The sequence below is a fragment of the Phragmites australis genome, chromosome 6 (assembly GCF_958298935.1).
Source record: "Phragmites australis chromosome 6, lpPhrAust1.1, whole genome shotgun sequence".
Lineage (NCBI taxonomy): Eukaryota > Viridiplantae > Streptophyta > Magnoliopsida > Poales > Poaceae > Phragmites > Phragmites australis.
Genome location: NC_084926.1, coordinates 37,847,222 through 37,870,310, shown reverse-complemented (window position 1 = coordinate 37,870,310; position 23,089 = coordinate 37,847,222). Strand labels below are relative to the sequence as shown.

The following is a 23,089-nucleotide window of genomic DNA, read 5'->3' as shown; positions in this document are numbered from 1 at the left end:
TGCTTGGCCCCCTCTCTTCCGCTGATCACATGTGCCCACTTGTTGGCGTCGTCCCTCACCTCCAGCTGAACCTTGTACACCTCCTAAACTGAGTCAGCCACCATGCAAGACCACCCAAGTCTGAATGGAATCCAGAGGAGAAGCTTCCGAAGGATCGACTAAGAGATAAACCCTAAGTCCCACAAATGTGTTGCTCCCTATCTCCAACCGAATCGTGTTTAAACAAGGACTCTGAGCCAAGCTTGGAGCATCACCACTGTGACTGAGTTGACTCGATGTGACGCTACATGAATCCAGCCCGAGCCCGAGTGTCCATCGCCCTAACATGATCCCCAAGTCGAGCTGCCCCTATAAATAGAGGCTGAGACGCCCAATTTTTGCCGCACCCCAACGCAAAACATAGCCCACCGCCGCCGCCACCATTGCCAAGCTCCAACCGAGCTCATTCGTCTCGCTGTCTAGGCCACGCCGACATCCACCTACTCGTCCACACCTTTGTTGTGACCTCCTAAGTGCACCGCCGCTGTCACCTTTGCCTCCTGATCGCTGGAGCAGCGCCGACGACAATTCCTGAGCTCTGTTGTTGCTATACACCACCACCAGCTCATCTCACCGTTTCTCCGATGTCACCGAAGCTTGAGGTATGATCTCCACCCTCTTGTGATGCTCTTTTGCTACTCGATGTCGAGTCCCAAGGCCGGTGATGAGGTTTTCGCTGAACTCTGGTGAGTTCACCACCGTGCCTGAGGCCCTCAGCCGTCATTCTCTCCCAGTCGCAAGCACTAAATCTCCTCATGTGTCGAATCCAATCTAAACAGCCTAAATTAAAAGGATCCCATACCCCTTCGTTGGCCAATAGCAAAGCACCTTGTGTCATACATGATCCCAGTCAGACGCCAGCTCACCCTACCACGTCAGCAAATCTATTGATGTGTCATGCCACATCAGACAAACAACCTAGTCAGCCTGCCGAGTCAGCGTCCTTTTTCTTTTATTGTTGTGATGATGTCATAATGTTAATTATTGCGCAATAAATAGAATAGGGAATTAATTTCTAATAATGCTTAATAATGTTTTATAGGTATATTTAATTCTGTTTAATAGTTGTATATACATTTATAATTCTATATAATCTTTCTTTCGTGGAATAATTCTAACATATATATTCTCCACAATAAAAATAATTCTAAAATTAGGGTAAACATATGAAAATAGTTTTCATGGTGTTTATAGTGTTTATGTAATGGTACATAGTTCAAATAAATGTTTGTTAATTCTGCTTAATTTTTTTTTCTTTCTATGGTTTAAATGATGTTTTCTAGAATAAAAATAATTTCATAAAAAGGATAAAATCTGAAATAGTTTTAGTATTGTTTAGTAATATTTCTATAATTTTATTTAATTATGTTTAATGTTTTTATATAGTTTAATAATTAGAGTAATGCTAATAAATTCAAAGAAAAATTCTAGAAAATTCTAGAAAATTCTAGAAAATCATAGATGACTTTGGAAAAATACTAGAAACTTCCTAACAACATAATTCCATATGTAGTTAATCTTTTTAGTCCTATTTTGATCTTTAAAACATCATAACTTGTTAACTGTAGCTCCATTTTGACCCGTTCTTTTGCTGGATTGTCCGAATAAGCGTGATCTTGTATGTGATAATGTTTGTTGTGTATTATTTGGTTCTTTTTGGATCTTGGTGTTTATGTGTTACCTTTTCTCTTATTTTTGCGAGTAGACGCCAAGTTTTGAAGGAGCTAGAAGGACTTCAAGACCAAGATTTCGCTGAAGACCTAACCGAGTCGAGTGAAGGCAAGTTGTGTTCTTGATCATATTTATCCTAGTTTCACAAATGTTTTGTTTTATAAACATGCATGCTAATAATATGTTGGGAATCTCAAGTGTTAGGTGTTACCCTAGTTTTCCCTTATCATCCTTGTCGCCTTAGTATGGTTTCGGGTTATGGAAGGGTAAATGATGCTTAGCCTTGCTTTGGAATGGTAATCATGATAATTGTTCCACGAACTTGATAATGATCCTATGCAACAATAATAAAATATGATGGAATAATTTTTATAGCAACATGGTATAGGGATTTGAGCAGGTGGTATGATAAGATGTATGGTTGAGAAAGTGGTAGTCTTGATCAAATCTAAGAATCGGTTCATGGGGTGATCTTTCTGTGTTTATAGTACAACCACAAACCTTGTATGGAACGGGCCTAGCCAAGTAATTTGATTACTCTCAGCATAGTGTAGACCAAGCAGAGGAGTGGTGAATGGACGATGTCTTAAGATCCGAAAGGCACGAGAGGGGGCTTCTGTTGTTGAGGTGGAATCACATGGCAGTGAAACCTTAGAGGGTAGACATGTGCTGAGAGGGGCATTGTAAAGTCTTTGTAGTGATCTGCTAGCCACACACCTCGGTAGTGTGCAGCGTGCCTGATCTGTATGGGCAAAATGGAGACTTAGTCACCCGCTTGCGGGTGACGATATCATGACTTGTGGGTAATGTACAACCTCTGCAGAGTTAAAACTGAATATTCGATCGTGCTCACGGCCATGAGTGGCATAAAAAACCTACCTTGATTATGACATGATGGTTTAATTAGTGTGGTCAACCATGGTGGTGGGAACCATAGTTGAGGTGTGGGTCAGTCACGATGGTTGGAATTATGGTTAAGGTAGTTTGTTTGTAGTTCAACTTCGGCGGTGGGAACCATTGTTGAGGTGTTTGTTGTTCAACCTTGGTGGTTAGAATCTTGGTTGAGGTGGTCAGTTGGTTAAGTCAGGATGGATGAAATCTTGAAGTGGTTTGTTGTTCACTTAATTATTATCACTTTTTCAAAAAAAATTTACTTAAATGTCGTTTTATGCAAAAGAGCCTATTAGCCATATCTTTGTGAAAGCCTTAATATGCATACTATTTTCTTCACAACTTGCTGAGTATGCTATGTACTCATACTTGATATAACCAAACACTCAGTTGGGAAAGACTTGAAAGACTTCAAGGAGGTGAAATCTAGGGAAGTGTTCTACACCGATTTTCCCTGTGGAGTTATCAGTGAAGATGAAGACTACGCTTAGGATCCACTACAGATTTCATTTGGTTCCTCGACCTTTGGAGGTCTTTTGTAAGATGATTTGTCAATTAAGGAATGTATATTGTAATGATTATCAATGAAGTCACTATGTGTTGGGATTCATTCCTGGGCTCACCACATAGATGAGATTGGTCAATTTCCTTGGACCGATCTCGATAGCATAATGCACGGTAACCATCAACTTGGCCAAAGTTTGTCGTTCCAAGATGGCATTGTACACCTTCTTGAAGTCAATCAGATCGAATGAATTTTTTTTGTCCAAAAGTTGTCATGTTTCTGAAGTAACGAGAAGCAATATCTGGCCAATGGGAGTGGCCAATGATCTGGGTACTATACCGTGGAAGGGTTACGTAACTGACTTGATGACAAATCAGGATATCTGCATTGCTTTGAGCGCCCTACGAAGAGGATGTTCAGGGAACTACCTCTGTCGATAATGACTCATGTGACCGTACAGTTGTTGATCGTAGGCTCGATTACTATCGGGAAGTGGCTTGGCTATATGAAGTTTTCTGGGTAGTCATCTTGGTTGAAGGTGATCTGAACATTTGCCCACTTCATGGCCTGGTGACCCTTGGGGATGGTGGCTAAGACTTCTCAGGCCACCATCTTGTATTGCTACTTAGACTCGTAGGAGGCAGAACCACCAAACATGTGGTCGACTGTCCTCTAGTAAGGCTGAAAAGATATCTTGTCCGTGTTGCTCTTGCTATCGCTTGAGTCCCTACTCTAGGCCATAAACTGGGTCTTCTTTTGTTTGGTTGCTTTACTGACCTCCGCCCTAACCATCTTCTTCCACAGGTGGCACCCATGGAGACTATGGTTGTCGGTATGGTGGAGGTCGCATCAAGTCTTACCATCACGTTCGCTAGAGCCTGGTGTGAAGTTCTTGCCTCGGGAAGAACCGGAGAGCTTGTCAGGACGTGTATTGGGTAGATAGAAAAACTTCATGAGATTTAGCTTTCTTGCCATTACCTCCCTTGGTGCTTTTTTTGCGTTTGCTCTTGACAGTGTCACTTTTAAAGCCAGGTTGAGGACGCTTGATGCCCTGGGCTTTCTCCTTGACGAAGAGGAGTGCATCTTCGCCCTTGGAAAACTTATTGACAGTCTTCATGAGCTCTTTGACCATCTCAGGCTCCTTTCTGGCGATATCTTCAACACATCTTTGGCTCTTAACCCCCTGAGTGAACGCTTGGATGACATCATAGTCGCTCATCTTGGGGATGGTGTTTTGGGTGTTGCTTAAGTGGAGCACCAATTTGCGCAAGGTTTCATTCTTCGTCCGCTCGCAATGGTAGAGACCATTTTTTGTGCTGGGGCGAGCATACATACCTTGGAAGTTAGCTCGGAATACGTCACAAACCTGCTCCCATGAGTAGAAAGTTCTCGACGATAGATTAGTCAACCATGTCCTAGCTGTTCCTTCAAGGGCCATGGGCAGGTAATTTGTCATTACCTTCTCATCCCCACCAGCCACCTGGATGACCGTGGTATAGATCTAGAGGAACTCAATGGAATTCATGCTCCCATTATACTTCTTGATTGACCGGGGTGCAAGCTATCCGGTCAGCTCACATTTTGAATGTCCAGAGAAAAGGCCAGACATCATTGATGGCACCTTGCTAGGTCCCAGCTGCCTGAGCATAAACAGTGCCGGGATGTCCCCTAATCATATCATTGAGGGGCGGATGGTGCCACCTCATTTGTCATCAGGTGCCTCTACTGATTGATAACTCGGGTGCCCCAATCATATCATTGAGGGGTGCAAGTTGTTGATCGAATTAACTCTAACTGGCAAGGCATTGCTGTGGTTAGCGCACTATTGTCATCCCAGGATGCCTTGTTCTATTGATTACACCTCTTTGAGTCCGATACTTCTCATGATAGGGCATTACATGACCTCCCTTGATTAGAGTTGTTACCGGCTAGGGCCAGATGGGAATTCTTAGTCTGCATGAGAACTTATTTTGTCATGTCGATCACCGAGTTCATCTAGCCTTTACCAGATAGGGTTGTCAGATCTATAGTCAGAGGACGTGTGAGGGCCTCCTGTAGAAGGAGAATCCTATGAGCCATCATAGATCTAAAACGTTGAGCTCCATGCTGATGATCGGGAGATGGTAAACCCCGCATCTTGTTAGGGTTCAGGATTGTGGGCGGCATGCTCAACTATTACAGGAGGGCCCTGCATGCTTGCAGGGTCATCATCGTGATTGTTTAGACCGTCATCCCCATCTCCGATGGTGAAGACTTCTCGAGGGTAACCTCCACTAGAGGAGGTGTTCAGTTCCATCATTCATTGTATTGCTTCGTATAGGTGTCTCTATAGTCCATGTTGTTGGAAGTCATGGGAGAAAATCCAAACTTGTGGTGAATATTCACGGTTATCTTGGTAGTTGAGTGGTTCAAACTCGAAGCCGTAATACTCGGCACATTAATCCATGAAGTGACTTAACTCATCACTAGAATTATCACTGAAAAGTTCTTCGTCGAAGTTGACCTGATCGATCACCGGTTCATCAATGGGAGGGATGAAGTTGTCACAAAACCCCTCGTCTGAGAAACCGATCCTCTTGGGTGAAATCGACGCATGTTCTGTGAAATATCTTCAACACCTATTATCATTAACCCTACGGACGGAGCCAACTGTCGATGATTGGTGAACCACCGATCTTATGAATTTGTAGAATAGATGGGGATGCTTAGAGTAGACAAATCAAATAAACACACAGAGGGGTTTTTAGACAAGTTTAGGCCTCTCTTAGGATAATAACCCTATGTCATGTTTGTGTTCTATTGACCTGAGCCTGTTACAAGGGAGTGCATGACTAGCCTAGATAGATCTATCCTATTTAATGACTTCCTTGCTCGGCTTGTGGTGTCTTCTAACTTGTGCAAATTTTCCAATGAATGTTGTCCTCCGCACGGTCCCCAGGCTTCACATACATGAGGGGGAGGGCGTCATATGTCCTTTGAACTCTTTCTTCCCATTCTTAGTGATAAATTTCCTTGTTTACGTTTTACCCTGGCTTCCAACTGGTAGTTTTCTTTTATCTAGGGATCTCCTTCCCAGAGATAGAGGTATGCCCCAGAAATTACGGGAAACCCTGGGGTGTCCAGACATGGTAGTTACCCATTAGTCATCGTCACCTTCAAAATCCTTTTCCCCTATGCCCTAACTCACCAGAATGGCCACAAACTGAAATCAGTTGATATTCCAATCACCTTAAATCTAGGAAGCACAACAATTTAAACCATGTCTCATTTAAATTACAAATTTAACTTGACGATGGGTAGTATAATACTACCGTATCTGGATACCTTAGGTTCCCTACATTCTCGAGGCAAATCATATCCCTGGGAACAGAATTCCCGAACGTATAGAAACTGTCCGTAGATACTCAGGATATCTTGTAAATAGGGAAGTTTATCTCCAAGAATGATAAGAAAAGACTCCAGGAGTCTTATGATGACCACTATATATACGAAGCCATGGGACCCTATAGAGGATAAGTCCATTGAAGTCATTCAGGCATGTAGGAGCTCTGAACCCTCGAGCCTTCTGTAGTTTAGATTTGTATTAGCAACTCTTCCCGACTGCTCGCAAGGGAACCCTCCAACTAGGTTTAGATCCATCTTAGCTAGACAAGAACCCCCTTGTAAACAATCTTAGATATTAATATAAGTCCCTATTATCCCAAGGTAGGCTTGAACCTGTATAAAACTTTGTGTGTGTCCTATGTGATTCAAATACTGGAACCATCCCCTACCCTTTGTGCAAGTTCATGAGATTTCCAGTTCACCAATCGTCGATAGTTGGCACCATCCATGGGGATCATGACAAAAGGTATTGAAATTTCTACACATGACATGTCGTTGGCTTCACCTAAACATACACCGAGGACCGGCTTCTCGGATGAAGATTCTATGATAACTTAACCCCCTCGACCAACGACGACACGATGATCGATTGGGTGAACGTCGCTAAAGACCTTACCGGCGATGACTCTAGTGACGAGTTAAGTCTCTTCATGAGTCAGTACTCCAAGCATTATGGTATTGAGTTTGAACCACTCAATTGCCAAGACAGTCGTGAGAGCGACGTTTGCCACAAGTTGGGATCCTTCCATGTGGCTTCTATCAACATGGATTATCGAAGTACCTATCCGGAGAATTTCTCTGATGAAAAATCCTTGATGGATCTAGACTCCTCCTCTATTGGAGATTACTCCCAATAAATCTTCACCATTGGAGGCAGGGATGCTAGTCTATTCGATCATTATGATAACGATCCTGCAAACACACGAGTACCTACCACTCCGGCTGCGGGAGAAAATGGTCAGCCTCTGCTAGTGACAACTCCTTAGATCCCAAACCATAACGGAGTCCAAAATCTAACATCTCCTCACCATCAATAGGGGGCTTAGTGTTTTAGATCCACAATGACGCAGAGGCTCCACCTTTTACAGGAGGCCCTCACGTGTCCCCCTATTATAGATTTGACCACCCTCAACGACAAGAACTAAATTAACTTGGTGACTGATCTGGCCAAGGAAGCTAGCATCCAGTACAAAAACTCTCATCTAACCATTACCGTGAATAGCCATAATTAGGGAATGTCTCGCGCTGACCCTTCTTGTGGTGACTTAGATTCAGAGAGAAATAACCACTAGAACAAGATGACCCAGGAAGATAACTGGGCACCTAGCCACCGCAGGAGCTCATCGATCAGAGACCATCCCATCAATGTTATGTGCGTGTTTATAGATCGCCAAAGATGCTCAAAGACCCATGATTAAGAATCAACTGCTCCTTAGCGGTATAACTAGAGGATGTCTTGGTGCCGCTCGAGTAGAGGCCGGGGTAGATCTCTAACCCCCGTACGTAGAATGCTCATGGCTACCCAGATCGAGCAGGGCACCATCAGTGAGTACCAGGACTTCTCTCTGGAACTATGGAGGGTACACTAACTGATGCAATTCTAACTTGGGTCAATTGAGAAGTATAACAGGAATACTAATCCCGTTGAGTTCCTCCAGATCTACACTACAACCATCCAAGCGGCTGACGGGGATGAAAAGGTAATGGAAAATTACCTCCTCACAGCCCTTGAAGGGGTAGACATGACCTGGCTGACCAACCTACCACCAGGGACAATTTGCCCATGGGAGTAGCTCTGCGATCTATTTCGAGCCAACTTCCATGGTACCTATGTTCGCCCCGACTTGAAAAATGATATTTTCCGTTGTGAGCAGATGGAGAATAAAACCGCCAGAGGCGTATATTTCCTAAAACTGGTCGGTCACGCAACCAGGGTATGGTTCCCATGGCTAGAAGAAGCATACGTGACTAGTCTCCCAGAGCCATCGCATAAACCCGCGACCGGCCTCACTGGTTGCAGGGCCGGATCTGACACAACCTATCCAATTGCATTTATTGACATCCACTCAAGTGTTTTCCTTCCATAGGCACTAACTCCAGTGGACGAAGTCATAGACGACGTAGAGGGGCATTGTCCCATCTCATAGCATTAAATACTACAGAGTGGGACTTTTGCAGGTAGACGCGACGCCGCATGAAGGACGAGATGTTGTTAGTAGGCCAATCAAGCAAGTGGCCAGGGATGACACAAAGGGGCATTGCTCCATCCCATAGCATTAAATGCTACATAGTGGGGACTTTACAGACCAGCACAACGACGCATGATGATGAGATATACTAAGCCCTTCGAACAAATGGACACGCCTGGTTCTCCGTAATGATGGCTTGGATTAGATATTAGAATGAGTAGGGTCTTTTGTTTGGACCCACATATAAGGTCGCCTCCTCCCTACTATATAAAGGGATTATGACTCCATTTGTAGAGAAGGGCAGATCAAGTCTGGCAGCCAGCTAGAACTACCTCTGTGACCAATTGAGGTCCTCCATAACACAACACACAGGATGTAGGGCTATTATCCTTCGGGAGACCTGAACCTGTATAACTCTCTATGTCCCTGAGTCTATCGTACATGCACACATCAATTCCTGAAATGCTGTTCATGCATCCGTTGTCCAGTATACTCTGAAATCATTATCAGAGACTAACCCTCGACAGTGACCTTCTTGAAAAAATATGTGAGAAGTAAGGAATTCCATATGAATATGGAAAAAGGTTGCTTGGAAGAGCGTTCTCCACCTGGATATCCAAAGTGTTAAGCCAACACATGTCTTCAATTCTACTGGTGTTACTGGAAGACCCAATGTTGACTGGTGTGAATCACACAAGCTGGATACCATTCGAACCAATGTTGTGGGCACCTTGACTCTAGATGATGTGTGTAGGGAGCATGGCTTATTGATGATGAACTATGCCACTGTATGCATATTTGAATATGATGCATAGCATCCTGAAGGGTCTGGCGTTATTTTAACAGTGCGACCCCATCTGCATGGTCTTCATTGGAGACCCAGGATTGGATGTAGAATGGGGTACGGAGCGCCTGCTGGGCTCAAGCCCCCCTGCTCCGTGCATGTTGCAGAATAGTGCAAGAGCTGGAGCTCGATCCCCGACTCGTGGTTGCTCCCCACCGAGCTTTACCACCCGGGCATTCGCCCGTTCGGTGAAGGGTCTGGCATTGGCTTCAAAGAGGAGGGATACACCAAATTTTACTGGTTCATTCTACTCGAAGACCAAGGCAATGTTAATAGCTACCCCTGAAATGATTGGTTTTACTATCTTCTGATTTTTAAATTTGTACGATCCTAATAATTTTAAGTTGTGTATGAAACATCTGGTTATTTTCTCTATGCAGAATGCAGGTCGAGGAGCTGTTGAAGGAGTATGAGAATGTCTGCACACTAAGAGTCCGGATGCCGATATCTTTTGACCTCAGCAATCCCTGAAACTTTGTCACAAAGATTAGTCGTTACAACAAGGTGGTGAACATCCCCAGCAGCATGACAATATTGGATGAACTTTTGCCAATCTCAATTAAGATGGCAAAAAGGAACTTACGGGACATCTGGAACTTCACCAACCCTGGCGTTGTAAGCCACAATGAGATTTTGAAGATATACAAGAAGTATATGGGATAATTGCTCAGTTGCCACTATAAACAAGTGACAATTGCTACTGAGGATGACATGTGGGCCACCCTTAGTCTATGCATGTGGGACAGGATGACAAATGCGTAATTGCTACTCCCTCAGAATGGCAAATAAATGAATGCCCCGAAGTATATGGATCCCAGCTTCAAGTGGACAGACTTCGCGCTCGATGAGTAGGCCAAGGTCATTGTTGTGACACTACTGCAGGAACCCCTTTCACTGCCAGCTCCAAAACCACCTTCACAGCCGGTTTTGGAGCTGGCAGTGGGCAACGGGCAGTGATAGTCATGGACTATTACTGTCGGTTCGGTGGACCGGCAGTGAAGGGCCTTATCACTGCCGGCTCAAGGATTCAACTAGCAGTGATACCCAACGAATCACTGCCAGCTAAATCCTTCAGCCGGCAGTGATAAACCTAAAATCATTGTCGCCTGAAGGATTCAGCCGGCAGTGTTTTGCCTCTCCTCCCTCGCCTCCTCCCTCTCTACCCTCTGTACTCCCTCTCACTCCTCGATCTCTCCATCTCTCTCTCAATACATGCATACAATGATACATATATTTAATGTAAATCAATAATAAAAGCATCTTCATTAATATATAGTAATAAACACATATTTCAAGTCATAGGCATCGACAAACACACATATATACATAATAGTTCTCACAGGTCACTCCATGAAAAGTCGGTCAAGTTCAGCCAGTCCAGTATCCCTCAACCTCTACCTCTACCTCTCCTGCGATGAGGACTGCATCTACGCACTGTCGACTGTTGGCGTGTCTACGTCTGGGGACGCCGGGGGGGGGGGGGGATGGTGGTGGAGCGTTGGACCCGACCACGCCTAATCGACCGCAGCGTCGCCTAAGCTCCAGGCTCGCTAGTGTGTCAAAGACATTGAAGTCTGACACCTAAACGCCTCTACAGTTTGAGCCTTCGGCCTCCTCCACAACACACTGACGGGCCACCCTCTCGTCCTCCTCCTCCTGGGCACGCTTACAAGATGCAGCTTCTTGCTCCTCCGCAGCGCATAGCTGACGGTCCAGCCTCTCATCCTCCTCCTGGGCACGCTTCCTGGCCGCTGCTTCTTGCTCCTCCTTCGCATCATCATTGGAAGGCCATCCCGTCGATACCAACTTCGCATCATACATAGTAATTCATATCATTCATTAATAAATAGTAATTAATGACATACATTAATATCGTGTCATTTGGCGAAATATAATAAGTTGTCAAGCCCCTTGATAGCCTTCCTCCTTGTTGCATACTCTCTACTAGAAGGAATGGTGTCATCTGAAGGTCTATCACGCGTGGACGGCATGATCAGTTTATGAAACTAGCCGTTTGGGTTGATAATATGTTCCAAGAAGAACTCAGTGATCCATTCTTGAAGGGCATGTATTTCTGCAGGTTGTAACACATTTGTGCGTAGTTTCGAGTGCTGCGTTTGAAGAATCAAAAGAATTAGTCCTTGAACACGTATAGAAATTGAAAAGAAGGTATCGATATGTTATTTCATACCTCAAGATCATTGAACCTAACAGCGTCTCTGTCCGGGCTGAATGTGTTCATGTTAGTAACAACATAAAACACGTAGAGATTGTTGCCTGCTGCCTGCCTCATACACTTCAAGAGGAAAGGATTCGTCAGTGGAATGAATTGAACTTTTTTATTCAGTAGAAAATACAAGACATGAATATTCCCTGCATACCGGAAAGTCGATTTTTACATCATATTGCTTCCTGAATGGAAAGTTGATGATACTCTTTTTTTGTATCTTGTGTACGCCCTGTACATGAATATGAATATAAACTTAGATGCAATCATCGAGAAGATTAGATGATCGAGTTAACCTGTTTAGCATATCGATGAGGTGTTGGTAAGTCGTCTGATCTCTCTTTTGTGAGTCCAAGACAATGATCTTGCTCAAGTCTGGGTGGATGACAAGGAGGATACAATGAAAACTGCAGAATATGTCACCATAGCAAATTAGTACTAGAATCGAGTTGCCCATAAAATGAGGACGCCATGGCGCGCAAACATGCACTCATAACTGTAGGGTAAGAGTATGAATTTCTTGTATTGGTGGTGAAGCAGACTCTTCAATAAGTAGTCCTCGGTGAAATCTGGATTCTCCCTTATAAGTTTCTGGTTTACAAGCCCATGATCGATGAGTCCTACTTGCTTATCTAAGTCTTGTCCGCATGCTTGGATCTCTATTCTACGAAAGAGAGAAGTTAGCTATGCAATTTTAAGGTACAAGATCATATAACGTGAATTATATGCATAAGTCACTTACAGAGTCCACACTCTGACTATAGCCACGCTGAGGGCATCTGCCTTATACAGTTCATACAAGCCTTGAAATACACCCAGAAGGAGCCATCCCTGTTGAGGAAATAATCATCTATATATCTTACAGGGAACGCCTAAAAACCCTGTCTGGAATGCTCCAAGTACAACTGAAGTAATCGGCGCATTTGAGTTGTAAGGTTTCTTTCTATATGTGGTTTGACCAAAGGTTTGGTCAACTCAAACGGTCATGTAACATCCAACTTTTGGATATCCGCTCCCATAGTAAGCCATGCTAGTTCCTCTGCTGTTATTCTTGATTCAGCCAGGAAGTCTGCAATGCTTGGAGCATCATTAATGATTGGGCTTGACTTGCTCTTAGCCTGCTTCTTGCTGATGCGTTCATAGTCAGTCAGCAGCTTTCTTGAATCCGCCCCTGTCTGTTTAACTTTGGCCATTTTCGTGAAAACTTTCACAGCATCTTCAGGCACAACAGGCTTCGGTGGAGGATGGAAATGAGACGTGGCACTGGCATCCACAATCTTTTTGGTTTCTTCAGCAGTGAGTGAATAGACATCCTTGAGTTCTGCCAACTTCTTAAATGCCACTGACTTCTTAGATGATGTAGTATGCTTGGATGCTGCGGAACTTGATTGTGTTTTCCGAGCTGATGGCTGGGTTCTTGATGGTGCTAGCTTCTTGAGAGGTGGACTTCTTTGAGACAATGGCTAAAGAGGTTGACTTCTTCTAGGAGATGGGTGAGGAGAGGGAGATCTAAGAGGAGATGATGGCTCGAGGTGTACTGGAGAGTAGAGGTTCTCGGGAGCTATCCCTGGTGGAAACACTATGTAGGCCTTCTCCCATGCGATGAATGTGTACTTACTCTCTCCTAGTGTTCGCCCCATCCTCTATGGGGTGGTCCACCTCAACATGGCAATACTGGTCAACTGCCTCGTTTACTTCGACGATAGCGTAGCCCTCCGATATCGAACATCCGTGCAATCGTTCATGGGAGCCACGGAGATAAGCCACGCCAGAAGTTACCTTGATTGTAATGTTCCTAGCACCAATGTGTAGTTCACACGGTGTCTGTGCTATGATGAGGTCCACAAGATAAGTTATGGAGTCAGCTTCCAAAACTTCCGTAGACGCATAGCTACTCCGACGACCACTGGGGCTGGAGCGCGCACCATCAGGATATGCTTTCGGCCGTTTCTGTTCGCTCACAATGGTACCCCGTTGACGCATGAGGGCTTGGGACATTGCTTGTGCTATTTTTTCTTCTACATGTTCCCTCTCCTTTTTTAGTGCTTGTTCAAGCATTTCCATCATCCTAGCTTGTTCTGCCTCTCGTTCTGCATCTCGCTCTGCTTGGGATCTCTTTCGACTCTTGTAACTGTCGACGTCGACTGGGAATCCATATTTCCAACATATCACCCCAACATCTCGTGTGCGACCACCGTGCTCCTTGTTTCCCAGGACCAAGGTGAGCTCGTCTCTATCCCTGTCTGGCTTGAAAGAGCCTTGTGAAGACTGCTCGTGGGCTTCCGCAAGCTTTTTTGCAAGATCTTGCGTCGCTTCTAGGTCTTTGGAGGTCGTAAAGGATAAGCTTCCATCATACGAGTAAGAAGCACCCCTCCCAAGAAGGAAGTGTGTCGATCGTTCGCTTCAGCCCTCCATCTCAGGTGTGACACCTCTCTCTCAGTTCATTTAGCTATTGTTGCCACTGCCTTTTTTCCTCACGTACCGATGACTGCCGACTCTGTGGGGGTACAAGTTCTTCTTCGAGTTTGCTTTGTTCACCTCACTCAACCTCTATGCTTCTTTCAACAACTTGTACTCCGCAAACGCTTGCCAATGATCTTCCAGTTGCAGACATTTACGGAAATCTGCGTTGTACCTTTCTGCACATATATTCTATTTAGTGTCCCCTTCCAATTCTTAAATGAAAGGCTCATGATCATTAGCATCTTACACTTAACTACTTTCATATCTGTCTCTTCAGGGAAGTCGAACTTCTCTAATATCTTGGTCCGCAAGATATCATTCTTGATCAAATCAGGAACTATGTGCGGATCACCTCGTTCACCAGTCCACAATCTATAGCTGATGGGCACGTGATCCTTAACAGCAATCCCATAGACTGACTTGTATGGCCCCAGAACTCTCTCTGGTGCAGTTGGCTCCCCTGCTGGTGAGACCTCCGTGATCACAAATCGTCCCGTAGGCATCTTCGAGGGACCTCAGACACGATGCCACTCCTAGGATTGCTCATTGTCGTGACCCTCCAGAGCATCAAGCATCTGCCCATAAGCGAAAAAACTATTGGGAACCTAAATGATAATATGTAGAATAGATGCATTCATCTACTTATGAATTACCTCATCGCCTCCACAGGCGTCTGTTTGGTCCAGGTTGAGGTAGTGGCTCGGGCTACCTTCTTTAATGTTTGACGGTGGCACTACATCTCCTTCTAACATCTGACCTGGATCGGTGATTAGTGATGCCATCACTTCCTGGGAGTTCTTTATACGATGATGATGAGCGGTTGAGTATTCTACATATAAAGAGCAGAGGAAGGAGGAAGATAGAGATAAAGTCAACGAGGGAGGGAGGGAGGTTGTCGAAACAGTGAGATAACCATGAAGGAATCGATAGATAGAATGCATGCACGTATAATATTGTAAATGAGTACGTTATGACCACATTTAACAAAAATAAGTCGCATCTTACAAAGCAAAATAGGCGTAAAGGTACTGACAGTTGACACATTGATCTTACAAGTCACATCATCTTACATGGCAAAATAATGATGATTACAACCAGAACTAGGATTATGACATCTTTACACGTGAAATCACACTTCTTATTTTCAAAGTTAGCCAATTTTAGCTTGGCTTGGATGACTTGACTGTTGTATGCCACAGCAGCTTCATGTTTGGACTTGTATCCTTTGTATCATACTCCTTTAAATTCATTAACTTGTGCATGGCAATCCTCCCAACTGGAGAACACTCCACTTTGCCGACCACGATGAATAGCATACCATGTCATAGCAGTCCTAAATTTTAGAGAATATGCAAAAATGATACACTACAAACCACACTAACACCAAAAAATGTTACTGCGATGAAAATATTACAACACAGTGGCTCTAGCAAATGGCCTTATTAGGACTTCAGTATTGATTACCTGTTTGGAGAGAAAGCATTCTTCTCAAGTCAGCATTTATGTGCCAGTCCTCCTAGTTCAGAGAGCAGCTTCTCTCAAGACAAGCTGGATGCCCTAACTAATATGGGCTAAAAGAAAACTCTAGAGCTCAACCTCAGGTAGGGTGTAAAGCTCGTCTTGAGAGAAGCTGCTCTCTGAACTAGTAGGACTGAAACATAAATTTTGACTTGAGAAGAATGCTTCCTCTCTAAACAGACCATGTTGAAGCATCCTCGAGCCATATCATCATCACCACTATATATATTTTTTCTATCACCATGCCACCATCAAGATCACAATAGTAGATAAGATAATAACTAGTTTGCATAGTCCAGAGATAAAAGAATGTATTCCTTTCTTCTCGCAGCTACAGCTGTGTCAAGATATGGAGAATCATGATCACCAAGATAATTCCATGATGGACAAATTTCGAATCATAGATCGTGATACATATCGGTTTAATTAGCTGGTATTGGAACAAAACAAAGTGAATTGAGAAGATGTAATTAAGCTAGTGTGAACACCCTAGGGAATGGTTCTAGCGTAGCTATAGTAGGATCAAGTAAATCACTAGTGGAAAAGACGATAAGCATTAAGTACAATTCTCAGTTAGCATTGTATACCGAAGACAAATGAAACATTAAATATAGATAACATTCAAAAGCTACAGATTAAATTTAGAAAATTTCCAACTGTGAAATTGTATTGCCTTTTGTCTGATTATGATACCACAACCGCCCTAAACTGTCTGATTATCTGAACTTTTCGTGATTTTGCAGTTTCACATTTGAGATTAAGTAGCTAAAATCAAAGCGTTTAAAAACAAAAGCGCCAGACTTGGAATAGTAAAGCATGGCCATATTAATATTCAGATGTTGAGATTAAGTAGCTAAACTCAAAGCAGGGTAAAAGTATCACTAGCACAACACTAGCCATGAATTGCAGATAGTTGGCAAACTTGTAGAGGTGAGAAATTTGATGAAGACCAAGTGATAGAGTGAGCAATGGCGGAGTGTGACCCAAAAGTAAGGGGTGGCCAAAACATCCTTCAGTACCATTAACATGCAAAATTATTTAGTTGCATAATCTACACAGTAACAGTAAACAAATAGTAATTGCTACACTGATGAAAAAAATGTTTCATGGAAAAGGAGGGCATTTCCTTCATCCTCCACATCCCTCCATCTTCACAAATAGTAAGGAGAGGCCAAACTCAAATTACCAAAAATTAGCACAGAATCAAATAAATGCCGCAGAAATCATCAAAATGACATCAACCGGTGGTAGATTTTGAATGCACACGAGTGCAGCCGAATTTGATATCGCCTCACAACAAGGGAGGAAGGAGGGCAAGGGATTTACCTTTGCTCTATCGGTCGGCGAGGCGGGCGGGCTTGGACGACGGCGGCACGAGCAGGACGGGAGATGGTGGTGCAGGGGACGGAGACGGCGGCCTCAGCTTTGGGATAGGGATGGCGGGGGTCCGAGGAAGGGGATGGCGGCCTCTGGGACAAGGACGACGGGGCTCCAGGGACGGCGAAGTCGGGGAGGATGCAGCGGGGACGACGGTGTTGGGGAGGAGCCGGCGGTGACGAGGAGGCAGCGGGGACAGCGGTGTCACAGAGGGCACATGCAAGGAAAAAAAATTTAAGTGTTAGAGAGTGGGCGTCGAGCAATATAGGGGAGTGCTTTCACTGTCGGCTCAATTTGAGCACCAACAGTGAAAGGGTACTTTCACTGTTGACTCAATTGAGCACCGGCAGTGAAAGGGTACCTTCACTACTGGCTCAATATGATGACTGGCAGTGAAAGGGTACTTTTACTGTCGGCCCAAAAAGTCCACCGGTCAAATATGACCGCCGACAGTGAAACACCTTTCCCTGCTGGCGGCTTGGGGTGCAAAAAATTTGTTTACGTTTCACGTGCGCGCGAAGAGACTCGAACCCACGACCTGCACAAGTAAAACCAAACAAAACGCTGTGCTACTCAAGTAATTTCGATTTAATTTGTACTATCTATACATATTAATATTATGTTGACCTAAAATCCTAATACATATTATTTAAATTTGAACTTGCTATATACCAAAATTATGTTTTGTATATACCTAAATTTTCTGGTTCAATTTCTAATACAATAAATAAATAAAATAAATATGTTCATAACTATAGATAATTCATTAAAAATTGAAAATAAATACGCTCATAACTATAGGTAATTCATTAAAAATAAAAACATCTTCCACCATAAACTAGAAACTAAAGGTTCCATAACAAAAGTAAGGTATAATTGCATCTAAAACAAATTTATACATAGTAATTAATAAAATTTAGCTACTTTGTCTTAACGATTCGCCCTTTATTATAATCACAACGTACATAGGGAGCTTCATCGGTGTCTTCCACGGGACCTAGGTCGACATCCTCTCTGAAAGGAGGTAGCGCGTCGAATTGATTGTAGTATTCCTCGTCAACAACATTCTCCACTCCGACAATCCTTCTTTTTCCTTGAAGAACCACGTGGCGCTCCTCCTTGTTAGCCGGGTCTGGTTCCTTTACATAGAAGTCTTGCATAACATTATTCGCAAGTACGAATGGTTCTTCTCTATATCCAACGAGTTTTTGGTCCACTGTAGTCATACCGTACTTGTCGATCTTCACACCCCCTGGGAGTCTGACCCATTGGTACCGGAAAAGAGGAATCTTTAACACTCCATAGTCGAACTCCCAGATCTCCTCTACGAATCTATAGTAGGTCTCCCTATTTCCATTGTAGTCGTAGGCATCAATACAGACACTGCTATTTTGCTTGGCACTCTTATTATCTTGAGCTCTCGTATAAAATGTATAGCCATTTATGTCATATCCTTGGAATGTGAGGATTATAGTTGACGGTCCATGAGCCAACACAGTCAATTGAGCACACTCTATCTGCTTATACATCACCTATCTACATAACCAGGCACCAAAATGATCTCGGTGCTGTCACACGATCCAAACATCAGACTTCCCTGGGTTTATGGTGCGTATCATCTTCTGGTGTTCTTCGACATATGGGTCCATGATCCTCTCGAAAGGGTACATCTGATGCAGAAACACGAGGTCAAGAATCCGTATCTGTTTCACAATGTGAACAATGAGATGCACCATGATATCAAAAAACGATGGAGGGAACAATGCCTCAAGTTGGGATAGAGTCTCGACCACGTTTTCCTGCAGTTTATCTAGCTTGATCGGATCAATGTCCTTCTGCGATATCACGTTGAAGAACGAACACAACTTTATGATTGGGTTTCGGACCTTCGACGGCAGAATGCCTCTAATTGCAATTGGAAGCATCTGTGTCATCATCACATGACAATCATGAGACTTCATGCCAGTTAATTTCAAATCTTTCATGTTTACTAGTCTCTTTATGTTGGCAGAGTAACCCGATGGAACTTTGATTCCATTCAAACACTTGCACATTGCAATTTTCTCTACCTTGCTCATACTGTAGCTAGCGGGATCAAGATATTTGTCACCTTCTTCCATATTTTTAGGATGTAGATCATGTCTAAGTTTCAAACATTTCAGGTCCTTCCGTGCTTGAAGTGTATCCTTTGTTTTACCAGGCATGTCTAGTAACGTACCAATCAAGTGTATCCTTTGTTTTACCAGGCATGACATTGATTGCATGTCGAACCACCAAATCTGGCCAATACGCTAAGTCATAAAAAAATAGATTTCTTTTTGAACATAGGAGCTCTAAGATTAGATTTCGGAACCAGTGTACTCCCGCGTCCCTTTCCAAAGATAACCCTAAGTCCCTTTACCATGTCATAACCTGTCTCCCAGTGTGATGCTTAGGATGTGATCGAGTCTCAACTTTCCCATCTAAAGCTCTCTTGTTGTTGCGGTACAGGTGATTCTTACGAAGAAATTTACGATGACCTAGGAATACAATTTTTCGACTATTCTTCAGCCACAAGCTCTCTGTTTCATCAAAACAATGCACGCATGCACAATAGCCTTTGACAATCTAGCCCGATAGGTTGCCAAGGGCTGGCCAATCCTGGATTGTTACAAACAGCATTACATGTAGGGTGAAGTTCTCTTATTTGTATGCATCCCATACCTGCACACCATCGTTCCACAGTATTATAAGATCTTCCATTAATGGTTTCAGGTATACATCGATATCGTTGCCATGTTGCCTCGGCCCTGGTATCAGCACCAGTATCATAATGTACTTCCGCTTCATACACAACCAAGGAGGAAGGTGGTAGATACACAGAGTCACAGGCCAAGTGTTATGACTACTGCTCATGTTGCCGAATAGAATCATCCCATCCGTACTCAATCCAAATCTTATATTCCTCACATCTTCTGCAAAGGGTTCCTTGTATTTCCTATCGATGTTTCTCCACTGCGTAGAATCAGCGGGGTGTCTCAGCATTCTATCATCCTTGCGCTCCTCGGCGTGCCACCGCATCAGTTCGGCATGCCTTTGTTCACGAAGAAACGCTCCAAATGGGGGACTATAGGAAAATACCACATCACCTTGATGGGAGGCCTTTTATTCTTTCCTTCACCATCGTTATTATCACAGTCACGCTTGTACCGTGATGCACCACAGATGAGATACGCTTCCAATTTAGCATGCTCTGCGATACAGCATGCAATCATACGTATTTTTTGGCAGCACTTCTAACCCCAATGGGCACACAACTAGCTTGGCTTGGTACGTGTTTTTTGGCAGCACATTTCCCTTTAGAAGCAATTTCTACAAGAACAGTAACAACTCTGTGAAATTTGTATCAGACCATCCGTTGCTTTTCTTCAATTGTAGCAGTGAAAGCACGGTATACAACTTTGTGTGCTCCTTCTCGCAGCCCAGGAATAACGGTGTTTTAGAGTCTTCTACCATACGCTGGAACTTTTGAAACTCCCTTTCATTGGTGAAGTTCCCCTCCTCCATCGCGCAACATCTGATCCAGATCATCAGCATCGGCGTCGACCAACAACTCCTCTAGATCATCATCGACCAACGTATCTCCGGTAGGCGGCATATCGGTGTATTCGTCAGCCAGCATATCGGTCCACAAGTCTTCATCTTATCTGCCAATGTATTGCCCTTCCTGTACAATCTCAGCTTCACCATACTCAGTCCAACGAGTATAGCCACGCATAAAGCCCCTTGGCATCAAGTGGGAATGTATCTGCTAGGTGGTGGAAAACTGTTTCTTGTTCTCACAATCGACGCATGGACAGCACATGTATTGAGACTGTGTATTTGACTTGTGCGCCGCGGCTTGTACTAGGAAACAATTCATGCCGTTCTTGTACTATGTGCTCACACGGCTTGCATCTTCCATCCATCTTTTGTCCATCTATAATTATATCATTATTGTAAATCCAAATTCATAACATCTAGAAGATTTTGCGATCACCAATAAATAAATTACCTCGTCATCTCCTACTGGCAATTGGCCTGTGTTGGAGGACCGCCTTTTGTATGCTTTCGCATACCCTTCCGATGAGTATTTGCTGGTGCCATTCTTAGAAATTTTCTTTATTATCCAACCCTTTTGTAGGACTAATTAAGTAAAAATAAAAAATAAATACGCTCATACATAAAGTTTATATATTGGAGCTTGCTAATTAAATAAAATATAAAAAATAAAATTGGATCTTGCTACATACCTAAATATCATGGAGAAATTTTCTAATTCATTAAAAATAAATAGGCTCATACCTAAAGTTTTCATATAGGAGCATTCTAATTAATTAAAATATAAAAATATAATTGGAGCTTGCAACATACCTAAATATCATTGCTAATTTTCTAATTCATTATAAATCAAAAATAAATATGCTCATACCTAAAGTTTCTATATTGGAACTTAAGAAATTAATTAAAATATAAAAAATATAATTGAAGCTTGCTATATATCTAAATTTTATGGATAATTTTTCTAATTCATTAAAAATAAAGAAAATATGCTCAAACCTGTAGCTAATATAAATCAATAATAAAGACACTTTCCACCATAAGCTATTAATTGAAGCTTCCGTATAATAAATGAGATATAATTGCATCTACATTGTCTTAAAACATCATGGCCATAGGTGCATCTCCCTCATTTCAAAATCTAGAGCAATTTAGCAAACAAAATTGAACTAGAAATGGATTAGAGATGAAGTTACATACCTTGGAACACCTAGGGCATGAGGATTTCTCAAAATTTTGAAGCCACTAAGAACTTGGTGACCAAAAATGGCTGTCATCGAGCAAACAAAGTTCCTCTCTGTTGTGTGCCCTGCTATCACTGTTGGTCGATGGATTAAACCAGCAGTGAAGATGGAGCAGGGCATCACTGCTGGCTCAAGCCAACAGCCAGCAGTGATGTATTTTCCCGCACGGCTTATGAACCGGCAGTGATTCCCCATCACTGATGGCCCATTAGGAACCGACAGTAATGAGCCGATATATATATATAGGGGTTTATGTAGCAGTGCGCCTCGAAGCAACAACAAGATCGATGCGACAAAGTTGAAGAACGAGTTTCCTGCGCTGCTATCGATCAAAGACTCGTTGATCCGGTATGTTCTTTAGAAATCAAGAGGATATGTACCTTGGTTTATATGTGATGAGTCATTGACAATGTCTAAATTGCATTGGATGTTTCACCAGAGTATTTTCCAAAAAAATTCCCTCGGCTTAGTGGAGAAAGAGCTTTTGTACACGTCGGATGGTTCGGTGTGTACACCGGAGGCTTCACTGGAGTGTTTTCTAGAGTTTTTGTATCCGTGCAATGGAAGATGGGATTACACACACCAGATGGTCTGGTGTACAAAAGGAGTGTACACCGGATCATCCGGTGTTCATGATTTTTTTGAGATGAGCATTTCTATAGTAATTTTTGTTTATGACTAATTAGAGATGGAATTAGAGAAACGTGTGCGTTTGTCTTGTCATATGTAAATGATGGATGCAACTTGACAGTCGATAACGGGATGATCGGGACTAAGTGAGGTGCTTGGTGCTGGACAATTAAGAAGGTCAGGTGAAGTCAAGGGTGATCATAGATGTACACATGGAGGACAAGCAAGTAATGAGATGGTGGATGAAGACGACGTGTTGACAAAGTCAAGTGAAAGGGATGCCGGTGTAAGTGACAAGGCGGCATGAGGGATCGGGAGTGGAAGAGACTTGCCGACGGTCGATATCGCAAGACGGAGTATATGTGTCGATATCAAATGGCTTGCTTAAGGTGTAAGTAAGTGGCGGTTTCACAGTTTGGCTCAAAATCGTAGAAAAGTGTAAAGTGTATGTGGCATCATCGCGAAGCTTGCATTGAAACGAAACTAAGTCATGAAGGTACAACCGTTGATGAACGAGAAAAAGATAGA

General features: G+C 43.2%; 1 pseudogene; it reads right to left on the bottom strand.

The window, feature by feature from the left end:
• Nucleotides 1-4,325, bottom strand: part of LOC133923195 (uncharacterized) — a 35,302-nt pseudogene extending 30,977 nt beyond the window's left edge.
• Between the last annotated feature and the right edge of the window lie 18,764 nt (nucleotides 4,326-23,089).